The sequence below is a fragment of the Carettochelys insculpta genome, chromosome 10 (assembly GCF_033958435.1).
Source record: "Carettochelys insculpta isolate YL-2023 chromosome 10, ASM3395843v1, whole genome shotgun sequence".
In the NCBI taxonomy this organism is placed as follows: Eukaryota; Metazoa; Chordata; order Testudines; family Carettochelyidae; genus Carettochelys; species Carettochelys insculpta.
In genome coordinates, this window is record NC_134146.1 from 40418006 (window position 1) to 40438305 (window position 20300).

Below are 20300 nucleotides of genomic sequence, written 5' to 3' on the forward strand. Positions count from 1 at the left end.
AGAACCTCATTTTCTTTCTGGAGAGGAATGTAAGAAAATAAACCAAAATTTACCTTTGACATGCAATGATTCTACTTTAGTTTTCTAAAGATTTAATTGATATTGCAGTTTCTGAGTAGCTTACTTTCCTCTTCACTACCTAGCAACAGTTGCCTCCATCTGGCCTTCAATTTTGATCATTCACATAACACAATGGGCCATTTGTACTTTTGGTAAGCAATTTAGGTGATTGCATGTTAAAACACATTTAATACTAGGGGCCGTCTTGCAGTCTGGATTCTAATTCCCAAACATCTGCATGTTGCAGTTTCTTAATTTCTCTTATTTGTATTTTACTTGTTTAAATGTTGCCCTGAAGTTTTATGTTATGAACTCAGCAAAAACTGTGGAAGAACTAGACCATTTAAATCTTGTCCTGTGAATTGAGTTTTGGGATGAGAAGTGCATCCTTTTGAATGCACTTTTGGAGTGGAGGAAAACAGTCTGTCTGAGATTTAGTGCTCAATTTTGTAATCTGGCTGTTCGACAGAAAAGTGCTAAAACTTCAGGAGAAAAATACACTGGACAAACAAACTTCTGTTTTAACTTTAGAGAACAGAAGCCTTATGCGGAGTCCGTCACATCACAGGAACTATGGTGAAAGTAATTGCTAATATGCTCATCAAGAAAAACTATAGAAAATAATGACAGCAAAGAAAGGATGAGAATACTTAGCTATAAGGAGAAGAGTTTCAGAAGAAGATGGAATTGTTTCAGAAGAGCAGTGCTTTTTTTGAGCTGGTACTTAATCGTAATGAATACCAGCACCTTGCGAACCCCAGGCATGGGATTGGCTGAGGGATGGAGGGTAAGGAGCCAGCTGAGTACCAGCTTCTCTTTCTCTTTTACATAAAAAAAAAAAAAAGAAGGGAGGGGTGGGCAATGCAGACGAGTATACACCATGACAGTTCTATGCATATATTGCACCATATACATCTAAATATTTTACTTTTTCTTTGGGGAAAGGAAATGGTTGTAGACATGGGTGAAACTATAGACACAGGAGAAATTAGTTGATATGTTTTATAACCTGTTTGCTTGGCTCAGTGCATCCAAGAAAAAATGAACAGAAACTCATTTCACATATCAAAGGAGCAGATTCTGTATTTGCAGGGTTCATCTTGCCAGTGTTTATGATTATAGAAAGCTGTCTTAGAGCAATGTGCTGCTGGACCTTGTATGGCATGTGATCATATCCATGAACATTGTTGTAATCTCAAAGGGCTTTAAAAATATACTCCCAAATGATCCTGTGACGAAGGAGAACCCATGGGTCTCAGAAGATATAGGTTCAGTTCATAACTCTGCCAAGGCAAGACTGATTTTGGACGAGTAAATTGATCAATTTGTACTTCAGGGTACATCTAGAGTGCTGAAAAAAATCCTGCAGCAATGAGTCTCAGAGCCCAAGTCAACTGACATTGGGTTGTACCATTGGGCTAAAACTAACAGTGTAGACATTCCAGCTGAGGCTAGAGATCAGGCTGTGAAACCAATTGGACCCACATATCTAAGTTGTTATTTTTAGCAGCATAGCATGAGGCTGAGTGAGTTGATCCTGGCAATGAGACTTGATTCTGCTGGGCTTTGGGGATAGTAATTTGTTTACCACACAGGGTATTGTGAGCATTAATTCATTAGTGATCATGAGGTGTTCACATAATAAGATGATGGTGGTCACAGTAGTACATGGAGAGAGAGAAGCAAAAATCCAGTGTTTATACAAGTTGAACCTCTCTCGTCTGGTACCCTTTGGGACCAGACTGGTGCCGGATGAGAGAATTTACTTTTTTGATTCATTAGTTGTTGGAGGGAAGATTATCAGTGCATGAAATCAGGGGTGTCCTCAGGCCATGTCTACGTTACCAGCTAAACTAGCATTGTTGAGTTTGATGTAACAATGTTGATTTAGTGGTGTTGGTGAAGATATGCTAAGCTGATGGGAAAGCAGCCTCCTGTCAACATCTCTTCTTCACTCTGCAAGAGGCAGAAGCTATGTCCTCAGTAGAGTGTCTCCCATTGACATAGTGCAGTGTAGTAGCCATATTTGCAAGTTGACCTAAGTTACGCTGACTTCAGTTACATAACTTATGGAACTTAACTAGTGTAACTTAGATTGACTTATAGTATCAGTGTGTTAGACATAGGCCAGGTAATCAGGAGAAAACGAAAAGGAATTTTTAGCAGGATAGAAATGACTCTGCATACACTAAAATGGACAGGCAGTACTTTTGTATGTCTCTCTTCTTTTGTCATAATATCCATTGCAGAGCAGATTGAAAGGGAATATGTTTTTCCTCAGAGAAAAGATAGTGGTATTACATAAATATCATTATGAAAGTAAAACTGGAATAACCTGGGGATACAAAAATGTAAGAAAATAATTTGGCCTGCAGATCACTTTTTATTGGTGCTAATGTTCAAGGGGGAAAGAAAGCATATTGACTCTGACTTCCCAAGGTAAGTTTGTGGAGTTCTCAATGAAAAAAAAAGATCTTTTTATTTGTATAACAGACAAATCTGAATCACTGAAATGCAGTTGTTATGGCACCTTACTGTCCCTTTTTATGGAGTTTCTAGTAAAAGCAGAACCATACTTTCGGCTGGCCTTCATTTCTCAGTCCCTTTACATGCTTTAGCCAAAATGTGTATTTAATTCCATGCCTGGCATCTCATTGGCTGGTTATTTTAATCAAATCCAATGAGTTTTTGGGCTTCCCTGACTAAAATGTGTAATTAGTGCACGCTGGGGCTTCTTGACCCCTAATATACTTGAGAAATTGACAAAGCTATTTAGGCCAAAACGTAACTGACTAGATTTTCAAAAGAGTGCTGCAATTCGGATATTGAACTGTTTTGAAAATCTGACACTTGGTTGCCTAAATGAGAGCTGCGAATCTGACCCTGAGCTTTTTAGAGGATCTAACCCAACTTTGTGAGAGCACAAGAATCAGAACTAAGCTCAGGACCCACAGAAGAAGATGACCTGTTGGAAGCTGTTGCGTCCAGTGGGCTTCTTGAGCACCAGGTGAACAGAATGATTGGAGAGGAGTAAAAAGACAAAAGGGTGACCTTGAAAGTGGTAAGTACAGTTCTAGTAATCATTCAACTGCTGGCAAGCCTCTTGATAAGCAGTGTGTGGGAGGCAAAGGAGGCAGTTGCCCCAGGCCTGGGCATTGCAAAAGGGCGCAGAGTTTGAGCTTCTGGTGCTGCTACTTTGGCAACAGTGGCAGCCAGAGCTGTGTGCCCCAGACTGCCATAGCAGCGTGGTTCCGCTGTTTCACATGGCTCTGAGGTAGGTAGCTGGGGAGTGCCATGGTTTGAGAGCCTGACTATCCTAGGCCCTACCCCTTCCACCCTGGTCCCTACCTTTTCCAGTGGTGTAGAGCCAGGCCCCCCTGACACCTTGCCCTGGGGCCCACAATGGCTGTCAGCCTTGCTGACTGGTGCGGTTTATATTGTTGTGTAGGTTTTTATCTTCTTAGAGAGATTGTTAAAGTGTATGAGAAACTTGGCTTGGCTTCTTCCTAAACCAGGATTTTTGTTGATGCTCAGGAATGGTATCCTCAGTTTCATCTCAGAGCTAGAAAATCAGTGCAGGCAAAGACATTCGAGCTTTACTATGTGAAGGCATCTTGTATCCCTGTGTGTATAATATATTTAAAAGTGAGCTACAATTCCTAGAGTGTAGCACATGAGTAAATGTTTTGTATTTGTCTGTGTAATTGCATTCTCATAAGGATGTTTTGCTTATGTAATTGTGTATAAATGATTATGTTCCCTGTAACTTCATTTGTTTATTAGCAAATAGACCCAGCATTGCTTGAGTGTCTCAGTGAAACAAGGTTTTTTGCCCCTCAGCCCCTTCCACCACCCGGCCCACCATGACTGTATGGCTGGAGCTGGGGCCACAGTGTTTTTCCCCGGAAATCTGGCCTGGGAGGGGAAGCAGAGCTGAGGCCAGGTCCATGGCTTTTTTTCTACATCCGCAGCACAACTTCCCTGTGGAGACTGGGGCCATGGAAAAGAGCCATAGCCCTGGCACAGTGGTGGGAGGTGGTGGGGGTCTGTTTTCCTCAGCACCAGGGAGAGTGGCTGGGGGTCCTGGCCTGGAACCAGGATGGTTTCCTGGCCTCAGTGTGAGCTTGCAGGGGAGGGGGTGCGGTGGGGGGCTGGGCCAGGGTTTGTGGACACAAACCAAACCGTGACCTTGGTTTACATTGGGGTAAGAGGAAGCAGCCTACCAAACTGGATGGCCATAGCTCTTCTGGTTTAAGAGGAGATTTTGAACAAACATAGCACTGACGAACAAATGAGCACACTCTACAATATATAGTAGATATGTGTGTTACTGCCGTTTATGCAATATCTGATGCAAAGTTCTAGGCGAAAGTGTGATGTGCAATAAAACATTTAAGAAATAAGCCTAAGTTGGTGCAGTGTCAGCTGGAAATCTCTGCAGCACCGGTTGCATTACCTTGATCCGTTAATGCACAGTATTAAGAAATATATAGCTGGTTTAAGAGAAAATGTGGACATTGCTAATTTCATAATCAGACATAAGTGGGCTCGGTATATAATTAACTCTTTCTAATCTTTTCAGCTAGAAACTTAGTTTATCTTCCATATTTATTTTATTCTTTAAGGTGAAATGTGTATTTGGGAAGGCATGTATCCTCTAAATCACTTGCATTTACAGGAGTGGTGTGGCCTCTTTAACAAAGAGGCAGTTTCCCTAATTATTACTCTATTTCTCCAAGACTTCAATTACCAGACCTTACTTATTAGTTTATTAGCGTTCGTCAGGAAGTAGACTCCTATTCAAAAGGAGCTAAATCATACAGTTTAAACAAAAATGCCCATTAGCTATGACATGCTGACTAGGTTATGCAATATAATCACTTCCCCAGTGCACAGAGAAGACTAATGATTAATTTGAAAGGGACATAACACCACCAGCTGGGCTAAAAGGTTCAAGATTTTATGATCAGTTAATTTTCTGTGTAAAAAGCATTGGAAAAGCTTTTCCTGCTGTTCAGCTACATAGTCCTCTCTCAAGCTAAGCTTACAGAACTATGTTAGGAAGTAAAAGATGCCACTTGGACTTCATTATGTGGCTGGTCACATTTTACTGAGACATTGACATGTTCCTTATAGTTTGTGAAGAATAGAAAATTATGTCCTTGTGAAGTCTTGCTGGGTCAGTGTTTTAACTACAAGAAGAGGATTCTGTGTGAGCATTTCCCTTCTGGGGGATCTTTTTTCCCCTTCTTTGCTAAAGTAATTCATTGTCTTTGCTCTTTTAAACCATTCAAACCTGTATACTGGTGCTTTCTGGCATTTAAAGGGCTTGATTCTTCATGCATACCTGTATTAATGAGAAGTAACTCCACTGAAGTAGAGGGTTTTACATCTGGGTAAAGCCAGTTTAAGAAAAAAAACTAATCAGGCCCATAATCCTTCCACAGCAGGTCCAGTGGCTGGTGCTCTGGCCCTGCGCTGCTGCAGGGGTCCACAGCTCCGGCTCCAGCCCCATGCTCTGTCCCCCTCCCCTGGTGCATGGGGATGGGGAGGAAGGTTGGAGCCTCAGAACTGGCTCATGTACCCTGGGTTGCCTACCCCTGTTCTAACTGATCTAATACAGCAAATATATAGCTTATATAACTCACTCTTCCATGTGTTATAAACTCCACTTCTACTGGTTGGTTGACAAAGGGTTTTACTCTGTTATAGGTGCCAGATAGAGGCTTGTGCTCTTCTTCATTTCCTGGATTCGGCCCATAGTGAAACATCAGAACAGTAATTGTGGCATATGTGTATCATATATGTGGGTTTAACATTCACAGAAATTCTGGATGCAACCAAACCTCACAATTGTACAGCTTAATTATAAAGCCCTTCATGTTTTTAATTTTAGGATTGAGATAGTTGCTTTGGAAATTATTTATATTTTGGTAAATATTGAAAACAGGAGTAAATGTGTTCAGATTAAGAGCAGATCAGAACAGGCATCACTTAAACAAGGGTTAAGTGTATTGCAAAAATAAAATGCTTTCGGGTGGGATTCTTCTTGACACATATTTCTCTTTTAAAACAGAAGTGGATTAATTGAGGTGCTTTGTTCATATATCAGTTGCTGATTTTTTGATGGATCTATCCATGCACTGTTTGTGTTATAAGAGTTAAAGACATTGCTGATCATCCATCTTCTGCATCTGTCCCCTGAAAAAAAAGAAGATCCAGAGTTTGTGAAAAGCCGTATTTTTTGCCACCAAAAGGTCTTGACAATATTGGGATGAATACAAAGTGTATTTACAGTTTCTCCCCATTTCTGAAGACTGTCATGAATGTCAGCAAATACCTGCACAGATCTGTTATCTTAAAATGTACGTGTGAGTTTTTGTTAATTCTCATAGAATTAAATTTGCAGGCTTGCTAACTGCAAAGGTAACATCAATCTTGAGTCTTACAGAAATCTATTTCTCTCCCATCTGGTAGTCCTGTTTAACATTTCTGTTCATAAGACTGTTTTAGGGTAAACAGTACTTTTGAAGTGAGTTAAAAATGTTTTGAGTACTATTCTTTTTCTGTATTATTCCAGCTATAATCCAAGTAAAACCATCCTATGGGTGGATCCTCTTAATTCTTAAAATATTTGCATAGGAGTTGAGTGGAATTAATAGTCTAAAACAACGTTTTTCAAATATTTTTTAAAGTACGCCAATTAAAAAAAAAAACCCTCCAGACTTTTCTCATGTACCCGTAAGTGTACGTTTACCACCAGTTGAGAAACATGATCCTAAGGTAATTTGAGCTTTTGGAACAAGTGCTATTCAACCTGCCCAGATTATTATACCCTTTTCAGGAGTCATATTTGTTTTGCATACCACCAAGTTACACCTTCTTAAAAAAAACTACTTACTTCCAAAAACATGCAAAAATATCACAGCAGACTATTTCTGAAAACTTGCTGACTTTCTAACATCTTATTATCAAATATATGAATTGGAATAGAAATATTGTACATACATTACAGCATAAGGCATATGAAGCAGTAGAAACAAGTCATTGTCTGAATGAACTTTTAGATTGTACTAACTTTATCAGTGTTTATGTAATCTGTTGTAAAACTAGACAAATATTTAGATGAGTTGATGTACCCCCTGGAAGACCTCAGTGTACCCCCAAGAGTACAAGTACCGCTGGTTGAGAAACACTGGTCTAAAAGAAAGAGACCTTCCTCTAATCTCAGTCCTTAAGTAGTGATCTCACTGATGTGGTTTTGAAACTTTTGTTGGTTTTGCATGAACACAAGCTATGTTTACACTATGAGGTATATTCAAATTTAAGGCAGTTAGCTCAATATTACAATGTGACTGTCTTCACGGTAAATACCATTAGCTTGATTTAGGGAGCACTACAGCTAGTTGCAGCATCAAGTTCAAATTTAAAAGTTCAAATAAGGTTTGGTGTGGAAGTCTTAAAATCAAATTTATTAGCCTCCAGAGGTGTCTCGTATGTAACCCACAATGCTCCACAGTGCTCTGCTCTGGCTGCTGCTCTCTAGGTGCGCAGGCATTAGGTAACAGGAAGACCGTGAATTTCAAATCGGGACCAGGAAGCCCATGGCTGTGGGGTTATTTGTATGAGAGGCTGAGAAAGATCTTTCTTTCTTTGCTATTAGCATTGTGAGTGCATCTACCCATGACAAATAGCCCCATCATAGAGTTTGTAGTTCTGTCTCTACCTCTGCCAGCTGAGTACTTAGTAAGTTTTTCTGTGCTGCGGTTACATAAAAGGCCAGGAAACTTCTTCTCAGTGGTTTACATTTGTGCATGTCCTCCTTCCCTTCTCCATAGGCACCACCCAGTCTTTCCTGTGCTCAACCTTATCACCGCTAAGATTTTTGGGGGCTTGCAGCCATCCAGGCAACTGCTCCCCACCAAAAATATTTTTGGGGCCTTTCTGCAGCCAGGGGAAAGTCTCCCCTGGCAGCTAAGATTTTTAAGGTGGTGCTGCTGCTGGGTGGAAGTCTCCCCCAGTGGCTCCAAATTGCGGGGGCTTGCAGCTGCCCAGGGGGACTACTTCAACTGGCCCCCCCACTAAAACCTGCCCCATGTCCCAGCAAGGACCCAGAGGGCTAGATGTCACTGGGCAGGGGGAAAGTCTCTCCAAGCAACTAGGAATTGCAGGGCCCTTCTGCTGCCTGGAGGGGAAGGGTTCAAGTAGCCCTCGAGGCACACACCCTGTACCCTACAGCCAAAAAAGATTTTCGTGGACCATGTCAACTGGCCCTTCAATCTCCCAAATACCAAACCACCCCACAATGGCATGAAATTTGGAGAGTCCCTCCCCCGTTTTGGCAATGTCTGTGTAGTGAAAAGGGAAGCCAATTTTTTTTCCTAGCCTTTTCTATCCTCTTTTTTTTCTAATTTTGGACCCCTTCATGCAGGGAAGAGTGGGTGGAGGGCCAGATGAGAATACAGACTGTGCACAGAAGCTGTAGAACGGACTAGGAACCCAAAAACCCTCCTCTCAGAAACTCTCTTTTTTCAAACACTTTACTATCTACTCTTTCTTCATGCTTTTCATTGTCTTTGTATTATTTTCAGAGATCAGATATAATCAAGGGCAGGGATCAGTTGGTGGAGGGCCAGCTGAGAAGATACACATCTGCTGATTTTTATAAAATGTCTCATGATTCATTTCCAGCTACAGTTTCAAAAAGCAATTTAGTTAAAGAAGAAAGAGATTTCTGTGCATTTGGTGATCTTAGTCGATGGAGTCGTTTTTCTTCCTTCCACCAGGAAAAACTGATGTTTGCTTACTATTGGAGGGGAATGAGGGCAATGCAATGTGGGAAGGTGATGTCAAATATCAGTGAAAATACCCAGAATGCTACAGGGATGAGAGAATGTTTGCTGATCGAGTGTGGCAGCAATAAGCAGACTTTGTGAGGGGCACATGAGGAGATGAGCATAGTCACAGTCAAATTTATAAAATCCAGCATTAAAAAATCAATATTAAGACATTCAGATTTATCTTCTAGTGTAGACATAGCCACAGAAAGGAGAGATTTTGTCAATTTAAAACAAGCACATTTGAATGAAGTTTTTAAATTAATACTGCTTTAATCTGCATTTCTAAGACTCTGCCCTGAGATGTGTGGAGTTTGCCTTCTGCTTTACGTTGGCAGTGAGATTAGGAGCATTCTTTTTGTTCCAACCAAAAAGTATACAGTAATATTTGAATGTCTGTTTGATACTGTGGGAAAACAGAAGTAAGCTTAGAGAGGATTGCAGGGAAAAATATGTACAGAGAGCTTCAAAAGGAAGTTTAGCCAGAGATTTATGATTGTTCTTTAATCTATCAAAAAAAGGAATTCCCAGGAAGAGGGGAAATTCGGCCTATGTTTATTGTGCATTATATCACATTAATACTATGAGCTTACGGGCACTTTGTCCTGCCTCTGTTCAGTGTACAAATGAATGAATCAGCTACTGTGATGATGGGGAAAAAATATTACCAGGCATGAAAGAGTCCACTCACATGCAATTTTCTCCTCAAAATTACCCAGCAGTTTGCCTACACAATATACTGAAATCCTGGAAATAAATCAAAATAATTTTTTTCCGCTATAGGACTGCAAGAGATCTCAAACTACAGCATACTATCTTTTCCCCAATGTTATCAATCAAATGTAAACTATATATATGGAAAACAAAACCCACCATGAAGCATATGGTTTTATGTTAATAACATCATCACTACACTGTTGGCACCTTTTTACAGCATTTAGGCTATGTCTACACTAGCCACAGAACATCGAAAGGGGCATGATAATGAACCTAACCGAAATATGCTAATGAGGTGCTTCCATGAATATGCACTGCCTCATTAGCATAATGGCAGCCGTGGCACTTCGACCTATGCACTTCAGCATCCCCTTATTCCTATTTGGTTATAGGAATAAGGGGATTTCGAAGTGTGCAGGGTCCTTTCGAAAAGGACCCCGTGTAGACGAGCCACGCATGATTGAAAGCAGCACTTTTGAAGTGCTGCATCCACCATTACGCTAATGAGGCACTGCATATTGACGGCAGTGACTCATTAGCATCTTTCTGTTAGGTTCATTATCATGCCCCTTTCAAAGTTCTGGGGCTAGTGTAGGCATAGTCTCAGACAGCAGAAACACAAACCGAGATTTGCAAATGCTCTTATAATATGTGATGATCGAGTGGAATATATATTTCCAACTTTCCCTTCTATTGGGACATGCCATACATTTGTCACTGTCATGAGCTCTGCATTAATTGTTCCATCAGCCATGTTTATCAGAACTGGGTTGCAAGGGATGCATTGTGGAGTGTGTTCTACACTTCTGAGATGGCACTTGCTGGTCTCTGGCAGGAAAGTTACTCTTGGCTAATACCAGTTGTTGGGATTGGCATGCAGGTAGAACAGCATTGCCCAAAAAGATGGTGCATAGCAGAAACAGACATCTCAGAATAATCTTCAACATTTTTAATTGCTGCACCATACTGAGTATCTGAAAATAATATTTAATTGTGGTTTTGCAATTGTGTCTAGCACTATCAGCAGGCATTGCTTTGTTTACGGTTTAGGAAGCATTAGCTAAATCTGTTCATGCAAGTCACCATTATATGTTCTGCAAGGTAGGAGTTTTCAGTGGCATTAACATATCTCATGCTAAATTCCAATAATCTCTTGTAGCCCACAGCCATCACAAAATTAACATGTGCCAGTGCTAAAGCATGTGCCATCTTCCCTGTACAAAATATAGATTAAAGCAATACTGAGGTACAGCACCATGTGCATTGACACATTTTAAACACAAAATTGAAAACAAATGTACACAATTAGTGGGGACAAAATAGAAGAATTCATAACAGGGATCTGCAGCGTTACCTTGTTCTAGTCTCAGACCAGAAGATCAAAGGTCATCATAAAATAGTAGTTTGGTGTTTATAGTGAAGTGGGCAATTAGTGTTAGTCCACATCACACCCACAAATCTAAACCCACCCTTCCCCACACACCCTGCTCTAATGAGGAAGCAGAAAGAAAAACAGACTTATAAATAATATGATGGCTGTCTGTTCTGCTTACTTGTTCCTAGGTTATTTTGATCATGTATCTGAGTTTCTAAATTATTATGTGAGTTGTAGAAAAGTCTTTCAAAATGTTTTTACTCTTGATTATATTACAGTATTTAATGGTAATAATTTTAATCAGATGGACTGCAGGAATCATACTCAGATTTTAACTTTTGATGCATGAGGTTTGTTTCTGTCTGCATTGAGAAAATTGATTTTGTGCAAGTACAACTGTGTGTGTGTGTGTGTGTGTGTGATAGAGAGAGAGAGAGAAAGAAATCTTTCATGGGAACCTTTTGGGACTGGGAGCTCAAAACAATAAAAAGCCTCATTTTCAGGATAGCAGAATTTAGCAGTCACAAAGTGACACTGCTCCTTTAAGAAAGAGCAGGGCTGATGTCACCTGCGACTCACCAGCAGGGCTTAAAAGAGGACACCTGAGTCCTGTAAAGGAGAGAGACCTGGTAAGACTTAGAGCACAAAATCAATCTGTAAAAGGGGGAAACTATTTGAATCAGTGAGGAAAAAGGCAGGTGGGACCTAGGGGGGAGCCTCTGGAGAATGCTAAAGGGAACAGAGAGCTCTCCACATGCTCTTTCTGGAAATGGCAGGAATTATCAGGAAGCCAGTAGAAGAGAGAACTTTTTGACCTTCCTGCATCAGCAAATCATCACCAAAGAAGGTAGATGGGGGCTGAAGTCCAAGAGCAACAGAGGGAGGTGAATGCTTATTCTGAGCCAGAGACCTGAAGTCAGAGGACCAATGAAAGGTGAAGACCAGGGTAACGGATGATGAGGGATTCCAGAGCTCATCCTGAGAGCTGGCATTCATGAAGGCACTCGAGAGTTGTTCTGTGTTACATGTACTGTATAGAATATGTTGGAGAATTTTGGACTGTGGCTCTGCGATTTTACGATTTATATGTGCAGGACATTTGTAATAATTTAATCCTGAAATTGCTGTTCATACCTGGAAAGCCTTGAAGGACTATATGTGGTGTGTCTTAAGGAGGAACTGAGGCAAACACATTTGACACACTGCTGTTTGTCTCAGGAGCATCTTATTTATTTATTTAGTTTAATATTTTTACCCCACTTGTCTATTTAAAACATTTGAGGCAGCCTACAACATTTTTTAAAAAAATACCCACATATATTAAAAGGTTTAAAATTACAAAACCCCAGAGGGACATAAAACTACTGAAACATCTCAGAAGAAGGAACATACACACACACGCGGCTTTAGCCTGGTGTTTAAGCAATACTCATGTTGGCACCATGCAAATATCCCAGGGAAGAGAATTCCTCAGCCTGGGAGGGAAGGCTGAGAAGGCCTTGCTCTGTGTTGATGTTAATCTTATCACCCTAAGTGGGGGAACAGTGAGCAGAGCCTCCCCAGCTGACCTCAGTCCCTGGGAGGGTTCATATGAGAAAAGATGGCCCTTTAGGGTACAGTGAACCCAACCCATTTAGGGCTTTATAAGTTGCAAATAAGACCGTAAATTGTGCCCAGAAACATACTGGAAGCCAGTGCAGCTGTCAGAGCACTGGCAAAACGTGTTCTGTATAATGAGTGTTAGTTAAAACTCAGGCAGTTGCATTCTGGACCAACTGAAGTTTCTAAAAACTCTTTAAAGGCAGTCCCATATAAAGTGCATTACAATAATCCAGTCAAGATGTAACGAGCATGGATCACTGTGACCAAGTCATGCTTGTTCAGAAAGGGTTGCAGCTGGTGGATCAGACAATTCTTCTTAAAAGCACTCCTAACCACTGAAGGAATTTGATTTTCACATGTTATAAAAAGGCCCAAAAGGACACTCAGGTTGCGTGCCTGTTCTTTCAGGGGAAGAGTAACCCTGTCTAAAACAAGTACCGTACCACATTCCTGAACACATGGTCTTCTGATCCACAGGATCTCAGTCTCATCTGGATTCAACTTCGGTTTATTAGACTTCAACCCAGTCCATCACCACCTCCAGACACATGTTTAGATCAGTTATTGTCAGACCTTGTTCTGATGTCACAGAGAAATAGACTCAGGTATCATCGTCATCTTGTCAGTAATAAAGCACAGTTACTGTACATATATAGTATCAGAGGGGTAGCCGTGTTAGTCTGGATCTGTAGCAGCAACGAAGGGTCCTGTGGCACCTTATACACTAACAGAAAAGTTTAGAGCATGAGCTTTCGTGAGTTAAGAAGTGAGTTAACTCACGAAAGCTCATGCTCTAAACTTTTCTGTTAGTCTATAAGGTGCCACAGGACCCTTCGTTGCTGTATATATATAGAGTTGCCAACCTCAAGCTTTTGCCAGTAGTCTCTCAGCATCACATTCTTATGTCCCAGAAGCTACCTTAGCCAAACTGAGAGATTTTTGGGTGTTAACAGTCCAACATGGCAGTGGGGGCTTCTGAAAGTGGCCAGTACGATCACTGCAGATCCTAGGTTTCCACCCAGAACGTTGGGTCTGCAGCTCCCATTGCCTGGGAACTGCAGCCAGTGGGAGCTATGGGGGTGAGACCTGTGGTCAGCAGTGAATGCCCTCCCTCTGCCTGCACACCCACCTAGGAGAAGCCACTGCCGGATGAATGCACTTTTGGGAGCTAAACTGCCCGAGGTAACTGACTCCATTGCCCGCTGAACTGCAAAATCCCCTTCCCCAGCCTGTAAACCACACCCAAAATCCCACCCAGAGCCCATTACCTCCCCCTTCCTGTAGCCAAGCTCCCTTAGAGAGCATGAGCCCTCCCCCTTGCACCTCCAGGAACCTACACCCCACACCCAAACTCCTGCCCAGAGCCCACACCCCATCCTGCACCCCAGTTTCCTGCTCCAACCTGTGAAAGTGAGTTAGGGTGAGTGCAAATGCACAATGGACGTGGGTGGGAAGGAGTGAGTGGGGCCAGGGCTTTGAAAAAGGGACAGGGTGGGGTGTGGCCTTGGAAGAGGGGTGGGGCAGGACAAGGGTCTTTGGGTTCACACAGTTAATTCAGTGCTCTGCAACTGGTGTTTTGTGGCACACTGGTAGGCCACAAAGAGGTGCCTGGTGTGCTTCAGAGCCATGTGCAGGGAGTGCTGTCCGCTGCTCTGTGCACGCACCCTACCGTTTGGTGGGAGAAATGTGCGGTTACAGCGGTGGCAGTGGCGGCAACTCTGGTGAGTGGCCAGCATTGAGTGGGGGTGGTGGGGGGAGGCATCTTTTTCTAGAGGAAAGGAGGAGGATTGGATTAGAGCAGGGAGCTGAAGGAGTCTGACTCTTGGGGAGGAGGATGGGATTGGGTTGTATATATATTGGCAGTGCCATAAAATTTAAACAAATGCTGAAGTGTGCCATGAGGTGAAAAAGGTTACTGAGCACTGAATTAATTTCACCCCTCTGTATATTGGTAAACAACTAAGTTTCATACAAAATGCAGATATATTCTACATAGAACCACTGAATTCTGATTATTTTCTACTTCTATCTCTAAATTCACTCATTTATCTTGTGCTTTAAATATTGTGGCACTTCTAGCTATTTAAAAATAACCCTTCAAATATATTTTCTTTGTCACTTCTCCCTTAATTTTAATGAAAAACATTTGCTTTGTGGAGGAGATGAAATGAAATGTCGAGCCTTAAGTCAAGGCAAGCAAGGTGGTTGCCTTGTGCCCTGTGACTCTCCAGTTGAACATAACATCCTGCATCCCTGGCCAGTACCTGATCTCAGCATGCCACCTTGGGCCCCAGCCACTGGCCAGCCAGCCTCCCTTCTCCCTCTGCCCCCTCCCCGCCCCCCAGCTTGCTCTGGATATGTAGGTGTTCTCCCAGGGGTTTTCTGGCAAGAGTAGATGACTTTGGTTAGTGTTCTTAAGCTGTCTTGGAACTCAATTCCATACTAGAAATTGCTACTGTAGAATGTCTGTGCAGAGGCCACAAGAACCAGAAGGAAAAGATGTGGGGAAAAAAGTATGTCTGCATGGAGAGACACCTAACAGCCTTCCAAGGACATACATCTCAATTCATGGCCTTATGTAAAAATTATGGAAGCCTGTGAAATTAATACAGGTAAAGTGTTTTTTGTTGTTGTCATCGTCGTCGTCTCCTGCAGCTGAGAGTGATTGCCCTGGTAGCATAATTGCATTCCTATGAGGGAGTGGGAGGAGAAAAATGTTGCGGCTGCACTGTTGCTTTGGTAAAGAGTCTTGGAAAAAATGGCTCTGGCATCCCATGAGTGTGCTGTGATCTGTCAGGTCTGGAAGCCGCTTTCTTTTGTGCTGGGGACACACTAGGTCAGATCATCATGACTGGAGCATAGTTTTTCTGTACCACAGTTGTGCCCCCACTGCCTTTTTAAAAAATGTGATATTATTGAAAGTCTTATCAAAATCACTCTGAATCTCATTGTTATCGAAGAGTGTTTGAAATGTGTGGCTAGTGGGTTTTCAAGAAGCAAAAAAATTGCTGAGCACTCTTTCATGAACATTTTTATCACTGTTTAGATGGCAAAATCATTTTTTGATTAAATTTCACAACCTGCTTTGGAATAAAAATAACCAAAAATTAGGTCAATGTCTATACCCTGTGAAACTAAAACAGCTTTGGCAGTTGTATGTTTTTAAAATGGGTTCTTCAATCAGTTCTAGGACAAGCCACCCCTCCCAGTGAGATAGTGGATCCTTTCGGAAATCCGTGGAGATATTTTCTCTGCAAGTCCCCATCCCAAGATTTTCTCTGCAAGTGTCCATCCCAAGGTTTATTTTGCACATGAAGGCAAAAAATCTGTCTACAGTTTTGAGATTAAAACTGTAAAAATTCTATCATTCTTTTATTAAGATCCTTATTGTTTGCAACCACATTAAATAGAAACTTCTGATAAAAGACTTTATATCTTAGCTATTATATTTATTACATCCATTAGACAATGTCAGTGTGGCGTTAATGAGGGAATTATTCCAACTTTAACTTCTGATGTAGAGGGTAATATGTCAGGCCTTTTAGCAATCACCATATGTATTTCCAAAGTGCTCTGACGTGTCACCAGCAATGCACATTTGGCTTTTTTTATATAGCATGATGAGTTATCTTATTTAGGAAGCAGTAGAGAATGAGCAACTGCTAGAGCAAAGAGCTCCTTGCTTTGCTGCTCCACCCTGGCTTTGTCCATGGTCATTAGTTTTAAAATGAAAATCTTATGTTGCATATATATTCATTCTTTTTTATATGCATGTGGTACAGCTTTGTCTTTTGGTGCAGTTGCTCTGCTGTTTTGGGATGGAAAGTCCAACATTGTGAGTGCTGCCTGTGTAGCTCATCGTCTTACAAACTAATTTGTCATCTTTAGCACTTACAGCCTTAAGCAATGCTGGTAAGCATGTCTAAATCTTACGTTAGAAATGTGGCCTGAAATATTTTACAGTTAGTCTTGGGACCATTCTTCAGGTCAGGGAGTAAAAACTGTCTGATGCGTTCCAGAAGAAGCACAAGAACATCTTTGTCAAGGTTTTCTTGATCTTTTCATCATTTCAAAGTAGGGAAACCAGTTAGAATTTGCATCTTGGCAGTAATGAAACAGTGTCCTCTTAGTCTTGGTTAGTAGCTTGCTATTAAAGGTTTGGGCCCAATTCTGTCCTCACCCTCAGGCTGTAAAACCAATTATTTCCATTAAGACTTCAGATGGTGTCTGGGAGGGAACTAAGAATTTAAGATGGGAAGAGAGATCTGGAAGGAACTGTATGCATCATCAAGTCCAGTCCACTGCTATCACAAATGACACAGTCATAATCGCATTCAAACATTTATCAATCTCCATTTTACAACTCTTTAGATTGTGTTTTCTACTTCCTCTTCATTGCCGATAGAAGGTGATTCCAGATTTTTTTTCTCCTCCTCTTATATTGGAAACCTTCTTTTAATTTCCAGCCTAAATATATTCATGGCTAGTTTGCACCCATTTGTTCTTTTCCAAGTCTAACTGAATTCCAGTTTTCATCTGAATGCAGTTGGACAGAAATCCCAAATAAAAACCATCCTCTAGTAGATAAGAAATGCAGCCTTGTTCCCCACTTTCCTACATAAAAGAGAAAAGTTAATAATCTTCATAAGTGTATATTATACTTCATACTTTTGTTTAAATAAATGTATCATAATATATTGTACCCTGCTGCTCAGCAAGAAGTAGCACTGATTTTAGATTGAAAATAAACCTGCAAATAAAAATTTGGTTGTCATACCAACCAGTGAGAGTAAACCATTCTTTGGGAAAGCAATTAAATATTACAGTTATTAGCAAAGTAAATCAATTTAAATCAAGGGTTCCTGCATGTTAATGTAAACTGTGATTAAAAGTGTTCTGAGTCAATCCACACAGCACGGAATGACCAGTACTGGTTCCAGTGCACAGCCGATCAAGGAGTGCAGATTTAGCAGCATCAGTCTCAGATTTCCTTGTTCCTATTGACAGTCTCAGTGTTTCAGTTTAGCTGGTTTCCTAAATTTGATTATGCAATAGGTGGCAATACACACTGCAGCCAAGGTGCAACTGAAGCACCCAAAAATTTGCCAGGTGCTTCACAGGCACAAGTAAAGGCACTTTCTCTGGCCTAATGAGTTTATTCCTGAAATTCAAGTATCAAACCATCAATGCCTGTTTTCTACTAGAACAATTGTGCCTGCAAATTGCAAAAAGTTTTCCTTCTGGGAGCACAGTTAAGGGTCCTAAACCAAAACAAGGGAAGGGTTAAACATTACGATGATAAAATCCTGTGGCTATGTTGATAGTTAGCCTTTTTTATTACTGTTTTGTCCTCATTGTCGCCAGAGAGATATAGCTGTGTTCTATTTCTAGGACAAATGCAACCAAGTGTCCCATTGTTTTGAACTGTTGTGACTGATCCCAGGGTAGGTCTACAGAGCAAAGTTATTTTGAAATAACAGCTACATAACACAACACTATTCTGAAGTAATTTTGAAATAGTGGTTGACTTATTTAGAAATTGGTAAACCTTATTCTATGAGGACTAGAACCTATTTTGAAATAGCTATTTCAAAATAGGTGCAATTAAGGCAGGGAATAGAGCCTATTTCTAAATAAGCCATAGCATATCCAATGGCTCTATTTCAAACTAGGCTTTATGTGTGTAGATGGCCTATTGTGTAATTGTTAAATGCTGTTTTGAAATGTGTTTTGTTGCATAGCAGCTTTATTTAGAAATATTACAAATCATTGCTGTGTGTGCTATTCTTAAATAGGGGTTACAAAAATGTGGTTTAGCATTATTTATTAAGGACCATCTCATATTCACATACATTGCAGCTCTTGAATTATTGAGTTCTTTTACCAAATTGGGGAAAAAATGGCTCTTCTTGCTTTTTTGGTTGCTGACCCCTGCTCTCGAGCGTGCTTGGTCCTGCCTTAATGGCAGGAGACTGGACTTCAAGACCTCTCAAGGTCTTTTCCAGTTCTGGTGTTCTATGGTTCTTACCTGTTCTGCCACCTGTATTCCAGTGGGACCCCCATAGTCACACACTGATGACTTTCTTTTACTTGGGGTTTGAGGAAGACTAGGCATTTTCTGTCTCTGTGGGCATTCTAAGGTTTAATTTATCAAAAGCTTTTCTAAAGCTTCAGATAAAGTCAATCTGTTATTCTTCCTGTTGTTGTGATGATTGTTCTTGTGCCCTTATGCACATAAAAATCATTTGCCAATGAAAGACCACTGACTTCAGCAGAGCTAAGCATTTAAAATAGCTGAAGATGTGGTCCCTAGTGTACTACCTTACTTGACAGTATCACTATTAATTTGCATGGATCAACTTCCTGAATAGAGTATTGCGCATTAGGAAGTAAATGAGGGTATCCAAATCTGGCTTGTTATTAGTGGAGTCAATAGCTTCTGCGGCTCCCACGTAAGGTGTGGGTGTGGGGGGCTGGCTCCACTTCCCCATCCTCAAAGCCAAGTGCAGAGCAGCAGTCCAGTAGCAATATAAAGGGCCCACAGCGCCAGCCATTGTTACAGTAGTAGTGTTAGCAGTTGGGGGCCCCAGGCCTCCTTGAATCACTGGTACCCTTTGCCCCTTCCACTCCCCTTCAGAGGGCATTTTTATTATTAAGGCAGTAATGGAAACGAAAATTGCTGTAATGTAGTATTAAAGCTTTAGATGCTCAGACCATTCTCCACAGCAGTTGCATGATGATTCTTTTTACAGCTCACACATGCTATCTTGTTACCAGTCTTGATAATCTGTTTTTTAAGTAAATTAATGCACTTCAGTAGGATGCAGAAGATGACTCTACAATGTGTGAGATTTAATGTTTTTTTTTTCCTCATTAACTGGTAAGGGGGATAAAAAATGCTGCTTGTACTTTCTGGGTTCCTGAATTTGAAGTATTGTTGGAAAGACTGTGGCATTGTTTTTGCTATCTAGCCAGACTGTCACAAACACTCATGGACCAAATTAAGCCCTGATGCAAATCAATTAAATTAGTGGATTTGCATCAGGGAGAAGTGTGGCTCAGTCTTTCTAATTAAACTACCAAAAACTGTAATTTTTGTTCTCCATGAAACTTACCAAAGACACCTGATATCTGATGAGTTGTTTTAATACTTTTGCCATGACCTGCCGATTGATTTTAATACACTGTAAGAAATTTTGTGAAGTAAATAGTGTGTTCCTTTCTTTAATTCAGTCAAGTATGTTGTCAAAAAGTTTCAAAGGCATGCTTCATTTACTTATAGAGTAAAAACATCTTTAGTTATTATGGAGGGAACAATTTGATAATTGTGTCCCTTTAAACAAAATTAAGCTGCCTTTTATGGCAAACAAATGCTGGCTGTTGAAATTTGTCATAACCTTATTTGTATGGGATGGGTTTCTTCCAATTATTTATTCTACTACAGTTTCTAACACCTGGGGAAAATGTGGATTTGGAAGTAGTGACTGTGTTAATCAAATGACTTTGTATGTTTCTGTACTGTCCAAGTTTGTCATTGCATTAGAGGGCATAGCAGATGAAATTGGAGACTTGTAATGTACTACTGATTGGATTAACTTGTCCATTTTGTTCAGTCTGCTTGAAGACTTATTTTAGATAAATTAAGAAGATTAAATCTGAAGAGTGACCTTTGGCAATTGTTCCTCCTGACTGGATCTCTGAAGTCTTTA

General features: G+C 40.8%; 1 protein-coding gene across 1 annotated transcript in view; it reads left to right on the plus strand.

Annotated features, from left to right (window-relative positions):
- NAALADL2 (N-acetylated alpha-linked acidic dipeptidase like 2) overlaps positions 1 to 20300 on the plus strand; it is a 962837-nt gene that overhangs the window by 511507 nt on the left and 431030 nt on the right. The window lies entirely within an intron of this gene.